This window comes from Schistocerca gregaria, chromosome 3 (genome assembly GCF_023897955.1).
Source record: "Schistocerca gregaria isolate iqSchGreg1 chromosome 3, iqSchGreg1.2, whole genome shotgun sequence".
NCBI lineage: Eukaryota > Metazoa > Arthropoda > Insecta > Orthoptera > Acrididae > Schistocerca > Schistocerca gregaria.
This window is the reverse complement of record NC_064922.1, coordinates 305,999,912-306,024,010: the sequence shown is the minus strand read 5'-3', so window position 1 is coordinate 306,024,010 and position 24,099 is coordinate 305,999,912.

Below are 24,099 nucleotides of genomic sequence, written 5' to 3'. Positions count from 1 at the left end.
GTGGGAGGGGAGGGTTGGGGGATTTCTCAGAGGTGCAGGGGTGATTAATTTATGGTTTTAATTAATTGATTAATTTGATGTCAAAGGTGTTCCTGTATCGATGAGACGATTTCCCAGAGAGATGGGGGAAATGGAAGGGGAGGGGAAGGAGTAAACAGTTTCTCAGAGGAATGGATTATCCCTATGGACTCATAAACCAATTAACAGAACGATAGGTGACAGAAGGGGACCATAAATCAGTCAAGTTTGCACCTGCACGTATGCTTGCCACTGATTGTATGCAACCCACAAAAACAAAATGTCTCAGAAACCCTGTTGCCCTACTATTAAAAGTTGGTGAAATTTGCGTTTACTGATATTAGATCGAAACTTAGATTCAACCGTTCTAGTGGAAGTATTCTGGATCACCAAGACCAAAACGCTAGCACAGGTGCAGTCGTATGTGAAGATTATGCTCTCTGTGTTCTTCGATTTTAATGGCATAGGGAACCATGAGTTTCTGCCAGGAGGTCGAACGGCCAATACGGAGTACAGTGTATACTAACAAATAAAAAAACGGAATTGTTGGGAAACAGTTCATGGCTTTTCCGCCATGATAATACATCTGCTAACACTTCATTACTTGTTCACGAAACTTCGGACAAAACGACAACACAGACCGTACGACTTTTTTTCTAGTCTCAAAAATAAAGAAAACTTTGAAGGGCTGTTTTACAAGCACAGACAAATTTAAAACGCACCTATGAGAGAGCTAAAAGTTATCCCGAAGAGTGAGGCCCTGAAGTGTTTCAGGAACTTGCTTTTTGTAAAACGCTGGCGTATCTGTGAAGGCTGCAATAAGACTATTTCGAAAGGAACAGCATTCATGCATTGATGTACACATTCAAACAATGTTTTTCCAAGAAATAAAAATTACCATTTTTTCTTAACACATCTCGTAATGGTGAACATAGGTAAAGATCAGGAGTTTCTTAAAGGAAGTTACTTTCTGTATCGACGTCTTTTTAATTCCGAAATAATTTCATTTATAATGCAGCTACACTGATGGAAAGGATCGCAACACCAAGGATTGTGCGACATAAACGAAAGTTGACAGACATGTTTCTACATTAGATAGATGACGTCCAGTCAAATTTCGCGCCAGTCGCGCAAGAATGGCACCAGCAGCCCCAGTATGAGGCTGGAAATCGAGTTTGCTTTAAATACACGCTGTAACGGTCGTGAGCATTAGCTTCTTTTGAGATTGGATGTGGTGACTTGATGTTTGGCTCTAAGGCGACAAAAGACACCATTATCATCACCTCACTTAATTTGAATGAAGTCATGCAATAGGGCTAAGAAAGATGGGTGTTACTTTTGTGATACTTGGCAGGAACGTAGCCAATGTACATGACTGCTGGCAGCAGTGGTCACGAGAATGTATGGTCGCAAGATGATTGCACTCTGGATGGACACGTAGCTTTACTGAGAGGGAAGACCACTGTGTTCGGCATATAGCTCTAGTGTACCATACTGCATCTGCACTAGCATCTTCAACACTGGTTGGCACCACAGTGTTACAACGGACTGTTATAAATCGGTTATGTCAAGGACAGCTCTGAGCCAGACGCCCTGCAGCATACATTCCACTGACCCCAATCCACCGCCATTTGAGACTTCAATGCTGTCAAGCAAGAGGTCACTGGAGGGCAGGATGGAGGTTTGTTGTGTTTTCTGACGAAAGCTGGTCCTCCTTCTGTGCCACTGACGGCCATTTGTTAATTAGGAGGAGGCCAGTTGAGGGCATGTAACCAACCTTGCCCGCATTCTAGACATACATCTGGAGTTAGGGCCTGCGAAGGGATTTCGTATGACAGCAGGAGGACTCTCGTGGTTATCCACGTTAGTCTGGGGAATCAGCTTGTAGTTCTGCCATTCATGAACAGATGCCAGGGGGTGTTTTCCAACAGGGTAACACTTGCCCTCATACTGCTGTTGTAACCCAACATGCTCTATAGAGTGTCGACATATTGCTTTGGTCTGCTCAATCACAAGATCTGTCTCCAGTCGATTACATATGGGACATCACTGGGCGACAATTTCAGCACCATCCACAAACGGCGCTAATTGTCTCTGTATTGACTGATCACGTGCGACAGGCATGGGATTCCGTCCCACAAACTGACTTCCGTCACCTGTACAAACAATGCATACACGTTTGCATGCTTGCATTCAACATTCTGGCGGTTACACTATTTATTAGTGTATCAGCATTTCACATTTTCAATAACTTATCTCACATTTACAGTAGCCTGTGGTCTTGCAATGTTTACCACTTAAATATGTTACCTAGACAAATGTATTCCCAAAATTTTATTACACTACATTAATTACCTTTTGATGTTGCGATTTTCTTATCGCCAGTGTATTAGCTAATTTCCTGTCATTGGCCGTTGTCAGGTTATATCATTCTAAGAGCTTTGTTATGCTTACAGCTTGTTATGAGCCATATAGCGTTGTGAGAAAAACAATACATGGTGGCGTCTCTAGTAAAGATGGCTGCACTAACATCGACTAAAAATTAACCGCGGTGATGTAGGCATTTAATAAAGCGACCAGGCGTCCCGATTTGGACGAGCCAATTTCGATTTTTGAAGTCCCCTTTTCCTCATCGGGAATGTTCTAGTTTTTTTGAAATCAAATCAAATTCTCGGCCATGTGAGGTTTCACGACCTAACTTTTTAGATTTCTAGCATTGTAAAAACATCTATACTTTACTTCAGTATCGTACCTCTAACGTACCATCACGCTCCTTATTATAAAATGCGTCCACACGGCCTACCTGATGATTCGTTCAAATTTAAGTATAGTATAATTATATAGTAACTGGGAATGTGCCTAAGTTTTAGATAATGTTCGTTATTTTATCATTTTGTGCCTGCTATTCATTTCTTTGTAGCGTTATTGCATTCTGAGCTGTGAGCAGTTATAAAATTAGCCCAAGCTTCGAGTCCCAGAAATATGGTCATCTTTATATTTAACTCTGGTCAAAGCAAAATTCGACTGCACCAAACTCGGTTAAAGTCGACCGAGATAGAAGGCTTATAACCGATCGCTATTAAAGTGTTAAAATAAAGTAAATATGTACTGTATTGAGATGGCGGCGCCTTTTGATGTTTTCAAACGACACAGAAGATGAAAAACGTTATGTGCTGATTACATAAACCGTGTTAGTGTAGTCGCAGAAAGGGGAAATGGCTCTGAGCACTATGGGACTTAACATCTGAGGTCATCAGCCCCCTAGAACTTAGAACTACTTAAACCGAACTAACCTATGGACATCACACAACACCCAGCCATCACGAGGCAGAGAAAATCCCTGACCCCGCAGGGAATCGAACCCGGGGGTGGGAAGCGAGAAAGCTACCGCACGACCGAAAGGTGAAATCCTTTCGAAGATTGCAGGGACAGAAAATTTTATTTCGTCTTTTAAAAGAAACAGTCTGATGGTTATCAGGTCGAATAAAGAGGTGGTTGTAATTTTCTACTTATCGGTCTTACCCTGTCTCGCCCATGAACAAACTTCTAATAGCATTAAAGGCACATGCAACTGGTGCATGTAATATGTAGTTATTGGTGATAGTACAACAGCACAAAGAATTATCAGTGGTGTATTGAAGATCATAACAGCAGTGTTCTCACAATACATAAAGTTACCTTCTCGAGTAGAATTACACTCCGTGATACATGGTTTCAGCGTACTGGATGGATTTCCTGTAGTATTATATAGTGGATTTCACTGCTGCGGCACAGTGATGGTCTATCAAAAGCTCGTCGTTTTGATACAATTTGTCATGGCTAAATATCAAATAATATTTGTAGATACGATCTTTACAAATTGAATACCGACTGGGAGAAATAGCTAACGTGCTGATGCTCTAGCTTAATTGATAGTGTCGTGAGCTGTAGCAAGTTCACATCCATCTCCGTCAATTTGTTTCCTGGAAGATTCTAGGCCTTTCTTCTTAATTTAATAGAAGCATTACCTGGAGTAGTCGATATTATGTATTATAAATAACGTATTTACTGCAATTCTTGTTGCAAAGGTCATCGACCCAGTGGTCATAAATCTTAACGTAACTCTCAGTGTATGTCGCAAAGTAAACACATTGGATTTTTTGTTATTATGAAACTTCGTGTAAAATACATATACCATGGTTTTATGGACTGCCTCATGTTTGTGTCTTGTTGGTAAATATCTTTTTCGATGATGAGTAACTGCGAAAAAAATCTCCTCTTCCATTCAAATGAATTACGAAACGCATCTCGATCTTGAAATCTATGTTATAAAATACATTAGTGCAACCACGGGAATATGGATATAGAGCGTGCGCAAAGTGACATAAGACACTATAGTCAGTTCAAAACCGAAAATCGGATGAAGATTCAATTGAGTTAACGAGTAACTCTGAGTTGGCGAGTAACTTCTACTTGCAAGTATGTCAGATCGCTGTACACCATTATTCGCTGTTCAAGCCATCGACGAGTCCTGAATCTTCGTAGTGCTACACCAGCCCGGGTTTGCGTTTTTTTTTCTTTCATTTTCTTGCATTCTAAAATTTTCTCATTACAGCTGATCAGTTCTAAAAGGATATCAGTTTCACTGAGAAATTAGAACCCCTTTCCTTGTTTTCCACAGCGCAGTAACAATAGCCACGTTACGATAACAAACTGAAAAGTGTGCGCAAGTTCACAGACAGCGATTATCATTATCTCTGCATGTATAATGAGTACTTTTCATAGTAACACACGGATTTAACCGCGGTTTTGTTAACCAGCAATTAATGTTGGTGCAAGGCATAGAGCTTTAATATGATCACAGGATCCTCAGTTATCTTTCTTTTTAATCGGTGTTGGTGCAATCGACCATAATGTTAATAATTGAAAAAGTTTTTAATTCAATGTAAAATAAAAACAGGTAGTGCAGGAAAATTAATTATTTTAAGAAATTTATGTCAGTTGTGACCACTTACACGAGAAATACTGCATTTGTCGTGGGTAAAGATGCAGAAGACTTACTCACTGTGCAGTAACAGCCAGAACTATATATTAAAAGACATCTTGCTGTACATCATAAGCTACATGTAAAATCTGTAACACCCAGACCGCCATTCTGGCATATCAGTGGAATATATTCCATACGTCTACACAAAAATGACACGTATGTCAACTATGATGTTAAAATTGAAGTGGATCTCTGTGGTAAACAGGTTGTCGTGTCTACATATAGCTGTCAAAGGCTAAACTACCACACTATGATGTGGTCCAAAGCCGTGTCCAATACGACCAAGAACTGTGATCACTTAGCGTTTGACAGCTACACACTGAAGTTACAAATGCCATGGGATACCTTGTAACATCGTGTTGTCGCATCTCCTTTTCCCCGGCATAATGCCACGACTCGACGTGGTTGTGCTTAACAAGTCGTTTTAAGCCGCCTGCAGAAATTCTAACCCATGTTGTCCACAATTGTGAAAGCAAAAGTGTTGCTGGCGCAGGACTTTTTTCATAAACTGACCTCTCGATTAAGTCCCGTAAACGTTCGATAGGATTCATGTCGGACGATATGAATGACAAAATCATTCAGTCGAACTGTCTAGATTGTTCTTCAAACCAATTGCAAACAACTGTGGCCCAGTGGCATGCTGCATTGCCATCCATTAATATTCCATCGTTGTTTGGGAACATGGAGTCCATGAATGTCTGCAAGTGGTCTCCAAGTAGCCGAACATAACTACACTCCTGGAAATGGAAAAAAGAACACATTGACACCGGTGTGTCAGACCCACCATACTTGCTCCGGACACTGCGAGAGGGCTGTACAAGCAATGATTACACGCACGGCACAGCGGACACACCAGGAACCGCGATGTTGGCCGTCGAATGGCGCTAGCTGCGCAGCATTTGTGCACCGCCGCCGTCAGTGTCAACCAGTTTGCCGTGGCATACGGAGCTCCATCGCAGTCTTTAACACTGGTAGCATGCCGCGACAGCGTGGACGTGAACCGTATGTGCAGTTGACGGACTTTGAGCGAGGGCGTCTAGTGGGCATGCGGGAGGGCGGGTGGACGTACCGCCGAATTGCTCAACACGTGGGGCGTAAGGTCTCCACAGTACATCGATGTTGTCGCCAGTGGTCGGCGGAAGGTGCACGTGCCCGTCGACCTGGGACCGGACCGCAGCGACGCACGGATGCACGCCAAGACCGTAGGATCCTACGCAGTGCCGTAGGGGACCGCACCGCCACTTCCCAGCAAATTAGGGACTCTGTTGCTCCTGGGGTATCGGCGAGGACCATTCGCAACCGTCTCCATGAAGCTGGGCTACGGTCCCACACACCGTTAGGCCGTCTTCCGCTCACGCCCCAACATCGTGCAGCCCGCCTCCAGTAGTGTCGCGACAGGCGTGAATGGAGGGATAAAAGTCCAACACGATAATGACTCGAAAACTGTACTTCTGTTTATTATTATCATTTATTACTTATTCAAGATGTCCGATTTTCTCGGCGAGAAAGCCATTTTCCTTACATCCATAACAAAAATCTATCACAAGTTCAAATTCCAACACCATAATTGATCACACGTACGAACTTTCTCCATCACTTATCTTCTTTCACTGATAGCCTATCATAATCACGTCAAATAATAAACTGCACTTGTAGTAACGTAAGTCACGTCCTTTGATTTTGCAGGGGAGAAGGGACTCAAGATTTTATTTCAAGCAGTACGGTCATTCCTTGTTCTCCAACACAGTCAGCACACACATCTTTGATATCGCAGTGCAGTCGCCACGACGTCCGCGCTCCAACTGAATTAGTTCAAATCCTTGCCACCCCCTGGCCAACGCGCGGAGAGACTGCCGACGCCTGTAACGTGGGGCAGCGGCCACTCGCGCTGCACTGCCGGTGTGCTGGGGGCGAGCCCAGCAATCGCTTCCACGTCGTAAACATCTTTTTTTTTTTCTGGACACGCTGGAACTTGCCGAGATTGACGTCACAGCGGTCCCTTGTCCGCTCACCACGTGTATTCGTCGCCTCCGCACGTTTCCCGCCACAATTGTTTGCCTCGGAGCTGAATCACACAACAGTCGGCCGTTCCCTGCCACAATTTTGGCGCCAAAGTTGTTTTTCCTGGGCACATTCAAACCTGTCGATGCTGACTGCTCACCGCCCACCATGTGTCCTTGTGTGAGCGAGAAAGCAGTGCTACACTTTTGGCGGCAAAGTTTGCTCGACAGTGGAATCCGCCATGACTGTATAACAGCACGTTTGGTCCACACTAGAACGCTCGCTAATTGACTCTCTCTCGCATGCGCATAATAACTGTACAATCGCTGCGCCGCAGCCCCGCTTACGTCACACACCGTCCATACACACGACGGACATAGTCTTCTGTAAGTACCTAAGTACTTAATGCCATTTCGTTTTTAATAATTCAATTTACAATTTCATATACGTATGAAAAGGTATCCAACTACCTAATTTCAACTACTTTTCGAGGGCCAGACAGCCACATCTTCCTAGGAACCAGCGCTGAGTTTGAATTCTGGCAGTAAAGAAAGGTCACTTCTGCTTTCTCTACCAACCTAACAAAATTGTTGGAAGGAAAGGGCACTTGTACTAACCTCAGTCACCCTCCTATGAACCAGCGCCAAGTTTGAAATCTGCCATTAAACAAAGCTCACTGGCGCTTCCGCCACCAACCTAACAAAATTGTTGCAAACCAAGCTCATCACCACCAACACTCAACCTCTTCCTACACGTTTTGGGTACGACTCACCCTGTACTAGGCCCATGGATGGAGTAACCAATTTATTTAATTTAGGAATGGAGTAATATATCACACCGACATGTTCCACACAATACAGAGCTGCAAAACACGCCTACATAACTCATTTATAATGCTCTAGACACACGCTTGCTAATTGTAAACAGTTAAAAATAACGCATAGCACAGCCTACAGACATGCGAACTGCTCATAAATAATGCAAAACATTTACGTCCAAATAGCCAAACAACTGCTAATTTTCGGAAATAATTTCAGTGCATAGGCTGATGGAAGGAGGAATGAGTGTACTTTATTTATTTGGGACACATATTTTTGAAATTTTTGCTTCTCATAGGTTTTGATATGTAAGGCTGACCTAACGCATGTTCTGCACTCCAGTAGTGCACTACACTTGGCAACACAACCACACCCATCAAGATATTCATTCCAATCCACACCTGTAACTCCTCTACAGATAAATTTGTCCAGTTATTTGTCGACTCACTCACAGTCTGACCAGATTACCGTTATTGCGCAAAAACCGCTCAGACTGCGGTGTGCTGCTCCGAGAAGTAAGGAAGGACTGCGCTCTATTTATTTGAAGCACTTTTATTTAGTCGTGGAGTATATTTGTCACAAAACACCCGCACTGATCCGACTGTGGTCATCTGACACAGGCCACAAACATGTAAACAACTCCTAATTTCACCACACAATAGCAAGCAGCTCTTAAATAATGCAGTACACAATGTCAGCAGACCAGCTCTGTACTCTTAAACTCTTCAAATAAACCACAGCACAGTGCACAGACATGCTCGCAAAATAGTGCAACAGACGCGCCCAAACACCCACAGCTGCCAAACCGACCAAAAGTCTTTGCTCAGCCTCCCTCCAAACATGACCTCAACACAGTCGCATTCTCACCTATCACCAGAGAAATTGATATCTCCTATGTGCCTTAGATTATGCTCCAAGGCAGGCCACGTGCGCGTGCGGTCGGCGGGGAACGGGGTTCCAGAGTCTCCAGCCAAGTTCAGATTCCAAGCGCTCGTGACAGCTGACCAGAAAGGGCACTCTCCTCTAACACATGTGAAAGCTGCATTGTTATTTCCATGTATACCGCTGGCGTATCAAGTCTGGACCTGCCTTCACGTCTATTGTCAGAATAGCTCATAGCTCGCTGACACACACGATAAACGCGACCGGGAAAACATTTACTACCCGCATGCAACCGAGATGGTGATGGAAAACCAATCACTCTGATCTGCGCTGCAGGCGCAAGTAATCATTGAGAACACTATATTTTTTCGAACAACTTATTTAATCATACAGTATATCTATCACGCTATCACAAAACACCCACCCAGATGTGCCCTGGGCCATGTTGCACAGCCCACAGACACGCAGCTAATCATAATTTCAGTACACACTATAGCAAACTGCCACTAAATAATTCCTCACAAAGATGTGTTGATACGCTCAGTACTCGTAAACTATCCTAATAACGCATAGCAGAGCTTGCAGATCCGCTAGCAAAATAACTCAGCAGACGTGTGCAGGTACCCCCCACTTCGCACCCTGCCCACAGGATCGTGAAGTCACCCATCCGTCTGATTGCAGACTTCGCACAACCCCTGCTTGGCTTCCGCAGGCATGAGTTGGCGCGGTCAACGCGCTTGTCAGCGGTCCAAGCACACACATACATCCGTCCAGGACTGTGATCCATCACAATCCCGAGTCGCGACCACTGAACGCGGGTGAAAGTCAACTTTATATCAATGTAGCATAATTCCAAAGTGCAGCCTCCATAAACACGTCATAGCAGCATATGTCTTTACCTCCTATGACACAGTAGCACACTGCGCATCGCTCCTGACACAACATTACACGACCCTTTAACTAAACACAACTACACATCCCTGCTCTCACCTCATCGCGTGACCAGCCATCTAAAACCTTCTTCATATTATTCTTACTTTACAACATTTTTTTAAAAAATAAGATCTAATTTAGACCTCCCACGACACCTAACTTCACACCCGTCCCACAATCAACATACGCAAACATCCTCAACCCTATCTTGTCACTCATATATCACCCCACAAACCATGTCCATCAATAAATTTACCACCCTCATCCCCTCTTTCCGAATTACAAATGTAGCCTCTATCTAAACACCAATCAACTTATCTTTCTCGCACTTTCAACAGTAAAATTAATTTTACACGCACCCAGGAATACCAAACGCAATTAAAGAGTCAAACTTCTATACAGAGCATCAAGCACATACAACACTCACATCAATACTTAAAGCCTGGTCCATATTTACCACCCCGACCTTGATATAATTATTATTGCCATTACCGCAACAGTCTGCCATTGCTCGATTTGTACCTATTTTTTCCGCTCTTAACTGTTGTCACTACCGGTTGAATATCACTATCTATAGATGGCATAAATTTCCATATTAAAAAAAAATCTCACCCAGCCATTTAGAGACTCCTATATCCGAACACATAGCATCATTCAACAACTATCACTTGCTCTTATCTAATAACTCATCCATCAGGTCTGGGGGCAAGGTCACCCCTTTCTTTCTTTCTTTCAGTAGCAGACAGTGTTTTTTTTTTTTTTTTTTTTTTTTTTTTTTTTTTTTTTTTTTTTTTTTTTTACAGTGGTAGATAAATTGCGCCATCAACTTAACATCACCATTCGCGAAACGTATCTTCAAATACATAAACACACTTATTCAATTGCACAGCGGTCCGGCTGAGGACATGACCTTCAATATTACAGTTCTTAATCCAATAAACACCTAAATAAGTACTAAATGCTCAAACTAATCCCATAGCGCCTTACAAAGCGAGTGTCCGAACGCCGGTCGCGGCATGTCAAAGCCACATAGCTGTTCATCTAAACAGCCATACACTCAGCCCCCAGGACCAAAATGCTGAAGTGGGCTCTCTCTATACCTGCTCTCCAGCTATTGTTTAACGACATACAGTGCACAAATGGATTCCTGAATAGCGCAGATCTCTATCTCCCCCTTGCATCTCCAACAGGACATGTAAACAGTGTCTCCCCCAGCCAGCAAACCCGACGTCATTCACCCTTCGCTGACAATTTCCACTCACAAATCTTAAACACGCGCATATATAAAACCATATTCTCTCCTGCCAAAACTCACTTAATGATAAAAAAGCATTCTCCCTTTCTAAGCATAGATGAGTATGCATTTATCTTCACCCATTTGCAATTTAAGTCGGAGAAAGACATATCTATTACCATCTGCAGCCTGTCTATAAACAGAATGATCTCAGTTACTGCAACAGCACCTTGTTTTGACCATTCACCGGAAATGTGGGCAATGTTGTATGCCCCAACCTAGGTGCAAGTACAACGGATCCTCAACTCCCTATCACCTTTATCCTCTACCATCAAACTGTATGTTATTAAATGAAGGCACTCTGAGATCTGTTACTATAGATCGATATGGTGTGCTCAGCTCCAAGACTTTGTTACATTTTGAGAAATGTGGTGCACTTGGAGGGGCCTGAGTGAGGCATGTCATCTACAGTTCCTGTCTTTGTATCTTGTTGTCGCCTCCTTGTCCGAACAACATCGCTTTGGTTCACTCCAAGATGGCTGGAAACTTCTCTTGTTGGGAGCCCTTCCTGGCACGAAGTAACAATGCAGACGCGATTGAATCGTAGTATTCACCGTCTAGGCATGGTTGAACTACAGACAACATGAGCCGTGTACGTCCTTCCTGGTGGAATGATTGGAACTGATCGGCTGTCGGACTGCCTCCGTCTAACAGGCGCAGCACATGCAAGGCTGTTTACATCTTTGGGCGGGTTTAGTGACATCTCTGAACAGTCAAAGGGACGGTGTCTGTGATACAATATCCACAGTCAATGCCTATCTTATAGAGTTCTGGGAATGGGGGTGATGCAAAACTTTTTTTGATGTGTGTATTTTGACAGACAACTGACAAATCTGATAAAGTGCATACAAAATTGCGCTTATCTTATTGAAACTAATAGATAAATAAATTCTCGTGAATATTGAATAAAAATACAATCAATGGCCCATCATGAGCTTCTGTCATAGCCAATTTTTAAGGCAATAATCCCATATGCCTGGTATGCTTCCAGGTTTTCTGAAGAAAGGGAAGTTTTCAGGTATGCCAACAAAGTATGTTTTTCAACAGATCTTAAAAAAAAAAAAAACCTCGTTACTGTAAACCATCGTCTTTCATAAATTGTGCAAGACGCCAAAAATATTTTTTCCATGTTTTTCTGACAATTATCATTTTGGTGACGGGTGCTGGTATATAAAATACAAAATTGACAAATGAACATGATATTGTAAAAAATTTATATAACTGAAACTCCACCCAGAATTTTGTGACAGTCGTAATTAATTTACCCCCATTAAAACGCATTTGAAATTATTCAATTTTCTTTTGAAATATTGATGAGTGTGACTCACAATTTAAGTAGATGCGACAGTCATTTCATTAATAGAATTATTTATGATTTAATAGATAATATTTTATCCCTCACCCCCATGAACCATGGACCTTGCAGTTGGTGAAGAGGCTTGCGTGCCTCAGCGACACAAATAGCCATACCGTAGGTGCAACCACAACAGAGGGGTATCTGCTAAGAGGCCAGACAAACGTGTAGTTCCTGAAGAGGGGCAGCAGCCCCTTCAGTAGTTTCAGGGGCAACAATCTGGATAATTCACTGATCTTGGTTTGTAACATTAACCAAAATGGCCTTGCTGTGCTGGTACTGCAAACGGCTGAAATCAAGGGGAAACTACAGCCGAGGGCATGTAGCTTTACTGTCATCCTCTTGGGTAAAATATTCCCGATGTGAAATTGTCCTCCATTCCGATATCCGGGCGGGGACACTCAGGACGACATCGTTATCAGGCGAAACAAAACTGGCGTTCTAATGGAGAATTAATAATAGCTGCCTTCTTATCACCATCACTGTATTTCCTGCTTTTAATTTTCTACAAGTAGGCCTATGTCTGACTCCTACATATTTCGATAACTTCGGCCGCTACCCGTCTAGAACACCAAACAAGCCGTTTTAAAATTCACTATGCTCACTGTCTACCTTCTCCTCTCCCTGGTCGTCTCCCCCTCCACCCCCCCCCCCCCCCCCCCCCCTGTCTACCCCATCTTTGACCAACTTCTCTCCCACCTTCTTACTGACCCCCGAACCTGAGTGTCACGTGGAGTTTTGTTTTCCAAGTACATCTGCACCGGTTGCATTAGCTGTATCGCAGAGTGCGTCTGTTTAGTTACATAGGTAATGGATGATATTTATTACTCCTTTCATCATTTGTGCTTCGATTAAATCTGAGTTGAGTAATTTTCAGGCCTCTCTAAGGTTGCAAAACCATTTCCATTGTCTCCAACACTGGGGTAGGCATTTAGTAGCTAGACGCAAAGAAAATGTCTGCTTCTTGCAAAACTACTACAGCAGAGTCGTTTGTTTTGAAGCATTTATCTTAAATTTCTTATTAGGACGCAGGAGATATGGAGTGTAACATAATGATTTTGAAGGCTACATACCTAGCGACAAAGTAGGGTGCATTTGTATAGTATGGACAATGCGACAGTCGCTATACAAAGTCGCATGCCCATACCTTCGGAGTGCGTTGCATGACAGTAATTAGAATGCAAAGTCCCGGGAAACTGCTCTCTGTTCCTTTAATTTGTGCCTACTAATTAAATATTATTAAAAAATAAAGGTAAACATTAATGGATGAGAGCTCTATTTTCAGAAGCCATTACCTTTTTTATGACTTTTCTCGAAAAACTAGGAACAGAAGAGGTACGGGTTTCTCATTTTTTTAAAGAATATCCCTGCAGATTTCGAAACCCTTTGCCTCTGGTTGGAGAAAACATTTTGTAAGAATTCACTGTATTTAGGAAAACTATTCCAGCCTCGGTCAGGCTAGCTATTACACTCCAAATCCTAGCCAGCGGTGACTCTTTCAACAGCCCAAGGAACTTATTTAGAATCTCGAAACAGATGATCTCAAGTGTCGTCCTAGAAACCTCACTTCATTGAATGGCTCGGTAAAGGTAAGAATTAATACTACTTTTATTGAAGTACATTTTAATGATGATTTGTAAAAACCACAACTTTATTAGCTATATTTGTATTTATTACTAGAATCTGTTTAACAACACTTGTGCAGTCTGGTTATGGGTGGTCTCTGAACTTTCTTTGGGAGTACTACAATGCTGCAATGTACAAAGAAAAGATAAGTTAGTAGAGAACGAGTGACTGCTACTTGTGCTATAGGATGCTGTTGGCCATCCTTCCATTAATACTTCATCTCATTTCTAATTTTAGAGAACCATCAATTCCTTGCTGGGTTAATGCAATTTCGATGCAGGTTCTTTCGCAGTTTCTCACTTTATCTGCAACATGCTCTCCATAAAATGAAACATAATCTCTGAATCGGACCGCCTCTGATCGTGTCGCCTCGTGTTAAAATCTTGAGCTGTGTTGTTCTTTCTTTTGGGTATTAACCACCTTCTAGATTGTTCTTCCTGCAGAAGAGACTCTTCTGCTCCGTCATCTCGATCTTTTCCAGTTTTGGTTTCGTTGTTAACTTTCTAAGGTAAAACAAAATTATTATTTCAGTTTATTCATTACTACTCTTATGCATTTAATAATGTTTTATTCTACATTATGGCCTTGTATTTATTTTACTTTCAGATGAGAAAATCTAACTCTGAATGGACAGCTATGGCAAGACAGTTCTCAGTGAGATGAACCCTCTAGTTGTGTGGGTGTGCAGATGGTAAATACATGCAAGATTGTGGCCCCAGAAAATAGTGGCAGCATACATTTCACTTATAGAGGACTCTCCATTAATTGTGCTTCTTCGAGTAGGTGCTGATGTGGGATGCCAGGGACGAATATCAAACGGTGATGTTATTAAGTACATTGCCTGACAAGAAAACTGAAGCACCAGAAGGGTGGGAGGAAAGTAAATAGAACTTCACGGGTCGAGAGGGTTTGTACTGTTATTTCTGTGATTACAAAATAGAGTCAAAGACCTTGGCAGTATGACCCCACTTATCAGTATGGTGTAGCATCTCCTCCTGTCTGGATGCATCCATGCGCCCACTGATTCAGTTTGGAAGGGTGTCAAAGATACTGGATCCTGTCCTGGAGCAAGGTGACCCACCAATGTCGTAAATGGTCCTTGAGATCCTGGGCAGGAGTTGGCATATGAGCTGGTCCCATGAGCTGGTTTCATCAGGAAGGGATCTGGGAGTACCTCAACATAATGCAGATAGTTCATAGAGGATAAAGAACGTAGGATGTGGGATGACATACTGCTGTGCTGTCAGAATTCCATCAATCACAACCAGCTGTGACCTGAAGTCATACCTGAAGGCTCCCACACCATGACGCCAGGAGTAACAGTGCTGTGCCGATCGGAAATATTGGAAGGAATGGGTGTAGTAGCGGTAGCAGTAACAGAACTGCACTTTATTGTTGGAAACATTGTGATACCGTCCATGCTACCCGTCATGGCACCACTCTAAACTCTGATGTTTGTATCGTTGTTTCAACAGCAACCTACTCATCAAATGCTAATTCCCTAGTCTTGCTGCTTCTAGTCTCCAACAAATGATGTGTGATGGCACAGAATGTTGCAGGGATTACGATGTGCTCGTTGCACAATTCGACAACTCCCCTTGTAGATGGATGTGGTCGATCACAGCCTTGACAACAATTATTACTGCTATCATGTTCCCATGCAGTCCAAAACTGGGCCACTGTCACATTCCAGTGCCCCCCCACCACGTGGATACTGCACGGTATGACCAGCTGGCTAAATAGAGATGCACATTGCAGCACCATGCAAACTCTGTCATTTAATGATTTCATTGTTGTATAAAACATTGTCAGCCATTGTAAAAGACTTCGTTTTCGTATACTGAAAACTCTCTCCACTTTCTTCACAGTGATCACTCTTCATCTGATTCTTTTCACGTCCTTTACAGAATATACACTACCAGGTCTGGTAACAATAGCTGCGAGGAGTAGCCGTGCGGTTTGAGGTGCCTTGTCATGGACTGCACGATCCCTCCCGCCAAAGGTTCGAGTCCTCCCTCGGGCATGGGTGTGTGTGTGTGTGGTTCTTAGCATAAGTTAGTTTAGGTAGTGTGTAAGTCTAGGGACCAATGATCTCAACCGTTTGGTGCCTTAGAAATTCACATACATTTGAACAACAATAAAGATGAAGAGCTCTAATGCATTCTGGTGCCCAGTCTACCAGTACCTGTTGTACAGAAATGAAACTCTAATGCGTCTGTGGTTATAGTGGTTCCATTATTGGTGGATTCCACCGATGACCAACATTGGCCAGAGATGGCCAATCCTTTAAAATCAGTGCGCTACATCGTGTGCGGTCTCGCTATAGCACATCTTATCTCCCGAACGTGCAGACTACGGATGAAAATCGGTGAAAGTCAGATCAGTTTGTTTTTTCGATCAAATTGACCAATGTTCTCGCTACGAAATATGGAACGTGAGAAATTTGGTCTAAGAAAAAGTTTGTAGCATCCTGAGGATGAAAAATCATCATTGGGAGATAGTATGGGATCTATGGACTGAAATCACAGGTTTATTTGAAACCTTGAATAGGCAAAATCTTTATTGGAAATTTTGCCATAGATTATAACTTCACTTTTTGTGGAAAGTAGTCATTAGTTGTTTACAAATTATTATTACTACTTACTGGCAGTAGGGTAGTGATTCTGATAATATGAAAAGGTTTGTAAGTGTGGTGTATGATATGTTTTCCAGTTGTAAGTGCTGTAGGTTATCACAGTACCTTATGTTACATTTTGTGCTTTTCTTTCATTCATGTGCTAAATGACAGCCATTGAAGGTTAACTGATGTATGTCTGCACAATTTTAAACAAATACGGCAGAAGTATTTATAACTTGCTTGCTTTTCAATGTCACCACAAATTGTATCGAGTATGTAACAGAAAGTTTCTCCCATCATCTCATATATTCATAAAACCTGTCAGGTTATTCTGAGAACTAAGGACAGAGTGTTCTTTAGGAGGCAGGAAAGCACATGCATTCAGTGTCTCTTTAACAGCACAAGTCGCTATGCAGCATTCATATCCAATAACAGTGGCATCATAGTAACCACCCCACCCTAATAATTTAAAAAATCTAACTTACTTCATACATAGAATAGATTCTAACCTAACCTCCTTTGACCTTCTAAAAAACTGATGAAGGAGATCAAACGCACTATGACCAAACTATCGGCCGATGTTATCGGGCTACCTCTGGTGATAATGTCCGACAACCGTTATCGGTGCCATTATGAACGCAGCCTAATATTCACCGATGCTGTGAATGTGTATGAAGTTACATTAACATCTGATGATGTGTTTTGGGAGCTTAACTTTTTTGCCAAGCAATGTCAAGCAATGGTGGAAAATAAACTAAATATTTTCCCAGACAAAACTTTGAAAGGCACATCCACAACTGTTCTGTATGTATTTGTGAAGATGATGCCTTTGTACAACCCACCAATATGAAGAAATCTTATCTAGACCAATGACTGTTATCTGCAGAAAGAATTTTCAGTTGCAGACTGTGTATAATACAACGAATATTTGAAAACATGTTTGGTATTACATGTTCTAAATTTTGAGTAATCTTGAAATCTATTAATCCCCACCTGGGAAAAGTGGAACCAATGGTTAAGATGTGTATTTACTTACACTAACACAACCTCCTAGGAAGAAATTCAGTGTCAAGTAGCTTTTATACTTCTCCAGGATCATTTGATTAGGAAAATGTAGCTGGAAATCTGGTAGATGGACAGTGGAGATCTCAATCAGCGAATGGTCTAATAAATTTGAAAACCATTCCTGTCTGAGCACTTACTGACACGCAGAAAACATGAGATGCATTCACAGGTTACCGGTACCTTAACCTCCGACAGGAGTGGTCCCTTGGCAAAATGGACAATGAAAGTAACTGACAATGACAACTATCTATCCTTCTTATTTTCAATTATGGCTTCTTAATTCTCAGTGAGGATACATAAGTAATTGTTATTTAGGTAAAAACAGTTTAATTAATTGTTAATAAACCTGTAAATTATTTCATACAGCTCAGATTTTATAAATGTCATGTTCTTTCCTAAACATTGAGAACATGGACTATAAAGAATTTTGTGCTTTTCTCATTCTGCAAATGGTTCTTAGAAAACTGTTTAAAGCTATAGTTGAAATGAAGTATTCAGAAGTAAGTTTCAAATGAAATAAATGCAAGGATAAAGTCTGCTATAACATGTCTCTCTTTTTCGGCACAGCATATTTACTAATTACTGGCAGGCTTTTACAATGTTTGGAATGAAGAACGAGAGATACATTCACACTCAGTGAGAAGGGGAATGCAACATATGAGTTGGGCTGAAGGAACTAAAGCAAGGGCACCCATGTTCGAGGGCAAGGGTGTGGGATGTGGCCTCCCCCCCACCCCCACCCCCAAACACTCATTCATCTTCCAGAATATTAAAACTACTCCATACCCTCAACGTTACGGTCCCCCCTTCTCACTCCATCCAATAAACTATCATACTGGCACACTTGAGATAAAGCAAACATAAATTGGCATTTTCTGTTTTACACATGTTGTAACAGCCCAATCTAAAGTAATATATTAGACAAGAGGTGTTCAACCGCACTTACTTGGGTCAAATTGGAATAAGATGTGTATTTTTGGGTCGCATGAAATATACTTAACATTAATGTTAACGCAGAGGATAACGGGATGGACCAGTGGAAGAACACGATTGTGCCTTTAGTTCATTCGTGAGTAAACAAACTGTAGTTTCACATTGTCTTCAGCAAATGTTAAAAGAAATCAGGCGGCAAAGATTAGATAAACACCACCAATCATGGTACAAAAGGATTTATTATATAACATGTGGTCTTAATACGTGGATGAAGGAATATTAATTTACTGAAAACATATACATACAAATTTCAATGAATTAGAAAAAACAGCTACATAGCATTTGTAAACATATATAACTAATATTCCTCAGTATAGTAACTCAGTATATGGAACTGTACAAATTGTGAAATAAAATATATTATTTTGATGGCAGTCTATCATCCTTCATCGCAAACTCTATGCTGGCTTCCAGTGAATTCATGCCTTATAGTAAAACCAGTGATGGGTGGTGACCAGACCAGTTTGACTTTTTCGGAGAAGCACAACCTTCTTTTTACTCATACAGTGTCTTCTGTTCTCTCCTGAATAGTGAACTGTGTATTTTTTACCATGTACTGCTGTGGCACTTCATATTTTTTGCATGAATGCTCCATAAATTCCTACTTTTTCTTCTCTTTTGTAGTCTTTGGATGTCACATCCCACAGACATGGGTGGGATGAAAAATCTTCCTTTATTTTCAATGTTATCTCCATGGCAGGCTAGTAAAAACTGACTCAGAAACACACTGACTACAGTAAGTTGTGCAACATTCTTATGTGTTCCCCATTTTGATGGGGAATCTCAGATTTGCTTCTTTTATATCATGACAGTCATGGAAAATGAGAATATGTCTCAGCACAGCCCTGAAACTTGGCTCACGACTGGTTTAAGTATAGTTCAGTTATATGGTATACTTGAAATTCATTACAGTTTGTAATTTTTCAGATACCATTGTTGTGTTCAGAAATCAGGTCTGATATACAATTTCCTTTTGTGATCTGCAAAAAAATCATTTAATGACAAAATAATACACAATGCATAGAATAAAAGTGAGTAATTCTGGAGCATCATAAGAAAAAAAGGAAACAGGAAAAAGAAACAAAGGCATATTAAAATGCTGATAACAGATCAGGATAAGGTAATAAATTCTCCACACTGCCTAGCAAACTATGAGAATGAGCATTTTTTTAGTGCTGCCGAGAAGTTACAGTAAAAATTCCCCAAAAACAAATATAACACCCATACATAATTAAGCATTAAGTACAATGATGTTACCATAAACCAAAGAGCATCAAGTTAGTGCAACTGTACAAAAACTAAAAGCTAAAAAGTCAGTAGGCTTAGATGAAGTACCAATATGTGTACTAAATCAATACATCTAGAGTATACAAGTTCCTTTAAAAAAACATAATTCCAGAGTATTTAAAACAGGCAAGAGCTGTACTGCTGCTAAGTGAAAGGTAATGCAGAAGTCAGAGAAAATTGCTGGCCTATTTCCCTACTATGATCTTTCTAAAAAATAACAGAACCAATTGTGACACACAGATTAATGAAGTACTTGAATAATACAACAAAGTCTTTTAAGTGACTCAGTTTGATTTCCAAAGTAGTGGAAGTGTAGAATCAGGCACTGCAGAATTCACAAAAGTGTTACTTGCCACTCTTAAGAAAGATCAGTGTATCACAGGTTTATTTTTTGACAAGGCTTGAAATATGACAGTATGTGCCGGTAAGTCTTATTGGTACCTCTGACAAAAAAAAGGCTAAAATAATGTTTTAAGGTATTAAAAAACATGCTCTGGAAGGTTACGGTGCTGAAACCTCTCTCTCTCTGTTGACCACAAGTTTTTACTAAATAAGCTATAAGCATTAGGAATATGAGAAGTAGTTAATGACTGTTTCTGATCATGGTTCTGATCATACATTGTAGCTATGGTACAAAGAGTAGAGATAACACATACCAAAAATAAGTCTTAAACTTTTAGTAACACACACTAATATATGAATTCCTCAACATAGCATTGTAAGATGAATACTGTTCTACATCTACATCTATATCCATACTCCGCAAGCCACCTGACGGTGTGTGGCGGAGGGTACCCTGAGTACCTCTATCGGTTCTCCCTTCTATTCTAGTCTCGTATTGTTCGTGGAAAGATGGATTGTTGGTATGCTTCTGTGTGGGCTCTAATCTCTCTGATTTTATCCTCATGGTCGCTTCACAAGATATAAGTAGGAGGGAGCAATATACTGCTTGACTCTTCGGTGAAGGTATGTTCTTGAAACTTTAACAAAAGCCCATACCGAGCTACTGAGCGTCTCGCCTGCAGAGTCTTCCACCGGAGTTTATCTATCATCTCCGTAACGCTTTCGCAATTACTAAATGATCCTGTAACAAAGCACGCTGCTCTCCATTGCATCTTCTCTATCTCTTCTATCAACCCTATCTGGTACGGATCCCACACTGTTGAGCAGTATTCAAGCAGTGGGCGAACAAGCGTACTGTAACCTACTTCCTTTGTTTTCAGATTGCATTTCCTTAGGATTCTCCCTATGAATCTCAGTCTGGCATCCGCTTTACCGACGATCAACCTTATATAATCATTCCATTTTAAATCACTTCTAATGTGTACTCCCAAATACTTCATGGAATTAACTGCTTCCAGTTGCTGACCTGCTATTTTGTAGCTAAATGATAATGGATCTTTCTTTCTATGTATTCGCAGCACATTACACTTGTCTACATCGAGATTCAATAGCCATTCCCTGCACCATGCGTCAATTCGCTGCATATCCTCCTGCATTTCAGTACAATTTTTCATTGTTGCAACCTCTCGATACACCACAGCATCATCTGCAAAAAGCCTCAGTGAACTTCCGATGTCATTCACCAGGTCATTTATGTATATTGTGAATAGCAACGGTCCTATGACACTCCCCTGCGGCACACCCGAAATCCTTCTTACTTCGGAAGACTTCTCTCCATTGAGAATGACATGCTGCGTTCTGTTATCTAGGAACTCCTCAATCCAATCACACAATTGGTCTGATAGTCCGTATGCTCTTACTTTGTTCATTAAATGACTGTGGGGAACTGTGTCAAACGCCCTGCGAAAGTCAAGAAACACGGCCATCTACCTGTGAACCCGTGTCTATGGCCCTCTGAGTCTCGTGGACGAATAGCGCGAGCTGGGTTTCACACAACCATCTTTTTCAAAACCCATGCTGATTCCTACAGAGTAGATTTCTAGTCTCCAGAAAAGTCATTATACTCGAATATAATACGTGTTCCATAATTTTACAACTGATCGACGTTAGAGATATAGGTCTGTAGTTCTGCACATCTGTTCGGCGTCCCTTCTTGAAAACAGGGATGACCTGTGCCCTTTTCCAATCCTTTGGAACGCTTCGCTCTTCTAGAGACCTACGGTACACTGCTGCAAGAAGGGGGGCAAGTTCCTTTGCGTACTCTGTGTAAAATCAAACTGGTATACCATCAGGTCCAGTGGCCTTTACTCTTTTGAGCGATTTTAATTGTTTCTCTATCCCTCTGTCGTCTATTTTGATATCTACCATTTTGTCATCTGTGGGACAATCTAGAGAAGGAACTACAGTGCAGTCTTCCTCTGTGAAACAGCTTTGGAAGAAGACATTTAATATTTCGGCCTTCAGTCTGTCATCCTCTGTTTCAGTACCATTTTGGTCACAGAGTATCTGGACATTTTGTTTTGATCCACCTGCCGCTTTGACAAAAGACCAACATTTCTTAGGATTTTCTGCCAAGTCAGTACATAGAACTTTACTTTCAGATTCATTGAACGCCTCTCGCATAGCCCTCCTCACACTACATTTCGCTTCGCGTAATTTTTGTTTGTCTGCAAGGCTTTGGCTATGTTTATGTTTGCTGTGAAGTTCCCTTTGCTTCTGCAGCAGTTTTGTAACTCGGTTGTTGTACCACGGTGGCTCTTTTCCATCTCTTACGATCTCGCTTGGCACATACTCATCTAACGCATATTGTACGATGGTTTTCAACTTTGTCCACTGATCCTCAACACTATCTGTACTTGAGACAAAACTTTTGTGTTGAGCCATCAAGTACTCTGAAATCTGCTTTTTGTCACTATTGCTAAACAGAAAAATCTTCCTACCTTTTTTAATATTTCTATTTATGGCTGAAATCATCGATGCAGTAACCGCTTAATGATTGCTGATTTCCTGTTCTGCATTAACTGATTCAAATAGTTCGGGTCTGTTTGCCACCAGAAGGTCTAATATGTTATCGCCACGAGTTGGTTCTCTGTTTAACTGCTCAAGGTAGTTTTCAGATAAAGCACTTAAAAAAATTTCACTGGATTCTTTGTCCCTGCCACCCGTTATGAATGTTTGAGTCTCCCAGTCTATATCCGGCAAATTAAAATCTCCACCCAGAACTATAACATGGTGGGGAAATCTACTCGAAATATTTTCCAAATTATTCTTCAGGTGCTCACTAGTGCTATATGGGCGTTGTGACCGTTTATTAATGAGAGCAGTTCTGGGACCTATCTATAGATGCTCCTGCAGTTTACTATCAGCACATTAATATTGACATATGTGAATGACTTTCCCTACAGTGTTAGCCATGGGTAAGAAGTTCTCCTTGCTGATGACGGTAATTGTTATACCTACTGAGAAAACAGAGAAAGCAAATGAAATCATCAATTAATTTTGCACTTTGTCAAAAATAAATAAGGTAACATTAATCATACAGCAAACATATGCCATGAATTTAATTGGAGAAGGTAAATGACAGTTAAATGTAGATAGCATCTCTATCAGTGGTGTGCAGTGACCATACAGATAGCCGAAGTACTTAATATTATAATTATATTATTGTATTATTAATTATATTATAATATATGATTAGATATTAATTATAAATATAATCCTTTCTGATTCCACACTGATGCAACTGGCCCATTAACAAGAAATGACTACTACAACTAAACAACACAGATCTTTTTCAACAGAGATTAAAATCATCTATGCAGTTTATTTAGTTATACTAAAAGCATTTCTTCAAATAGCCATTGTTTTTATCTGCCTCATTTGATTATGTAACTGTAAGCAGCTTTCCAGTTTGCAAGCAGCTTCTGGATCTATTATACACAAAGCATCTTCCATGTTATATCTCTCTGCCCCCTCTCCTCCCCTTTGCCTCTCCATTCTAGTGGTTTTCTCTCCTTTTACAAACGACCACAAAAAAGACCCAGCAAAGCAGTGCTCCTCTAATTACAGAACACTATCGTGATCTGGAATGTATTAACTAAATTCTCCAGAGCTACCACTTTCCCCAGTTACACACTTAAATGAGACCTAACCACCCTAACATTCCCCCACTCTAGCAGAATGTCATCCTTCCAACTACATAATGTAATTTACAATAATTCTCAGTTATTGCTCCCTCCATCTCAGTTGCACATTTTTAATTAGATTACATGTTTCAGTCAC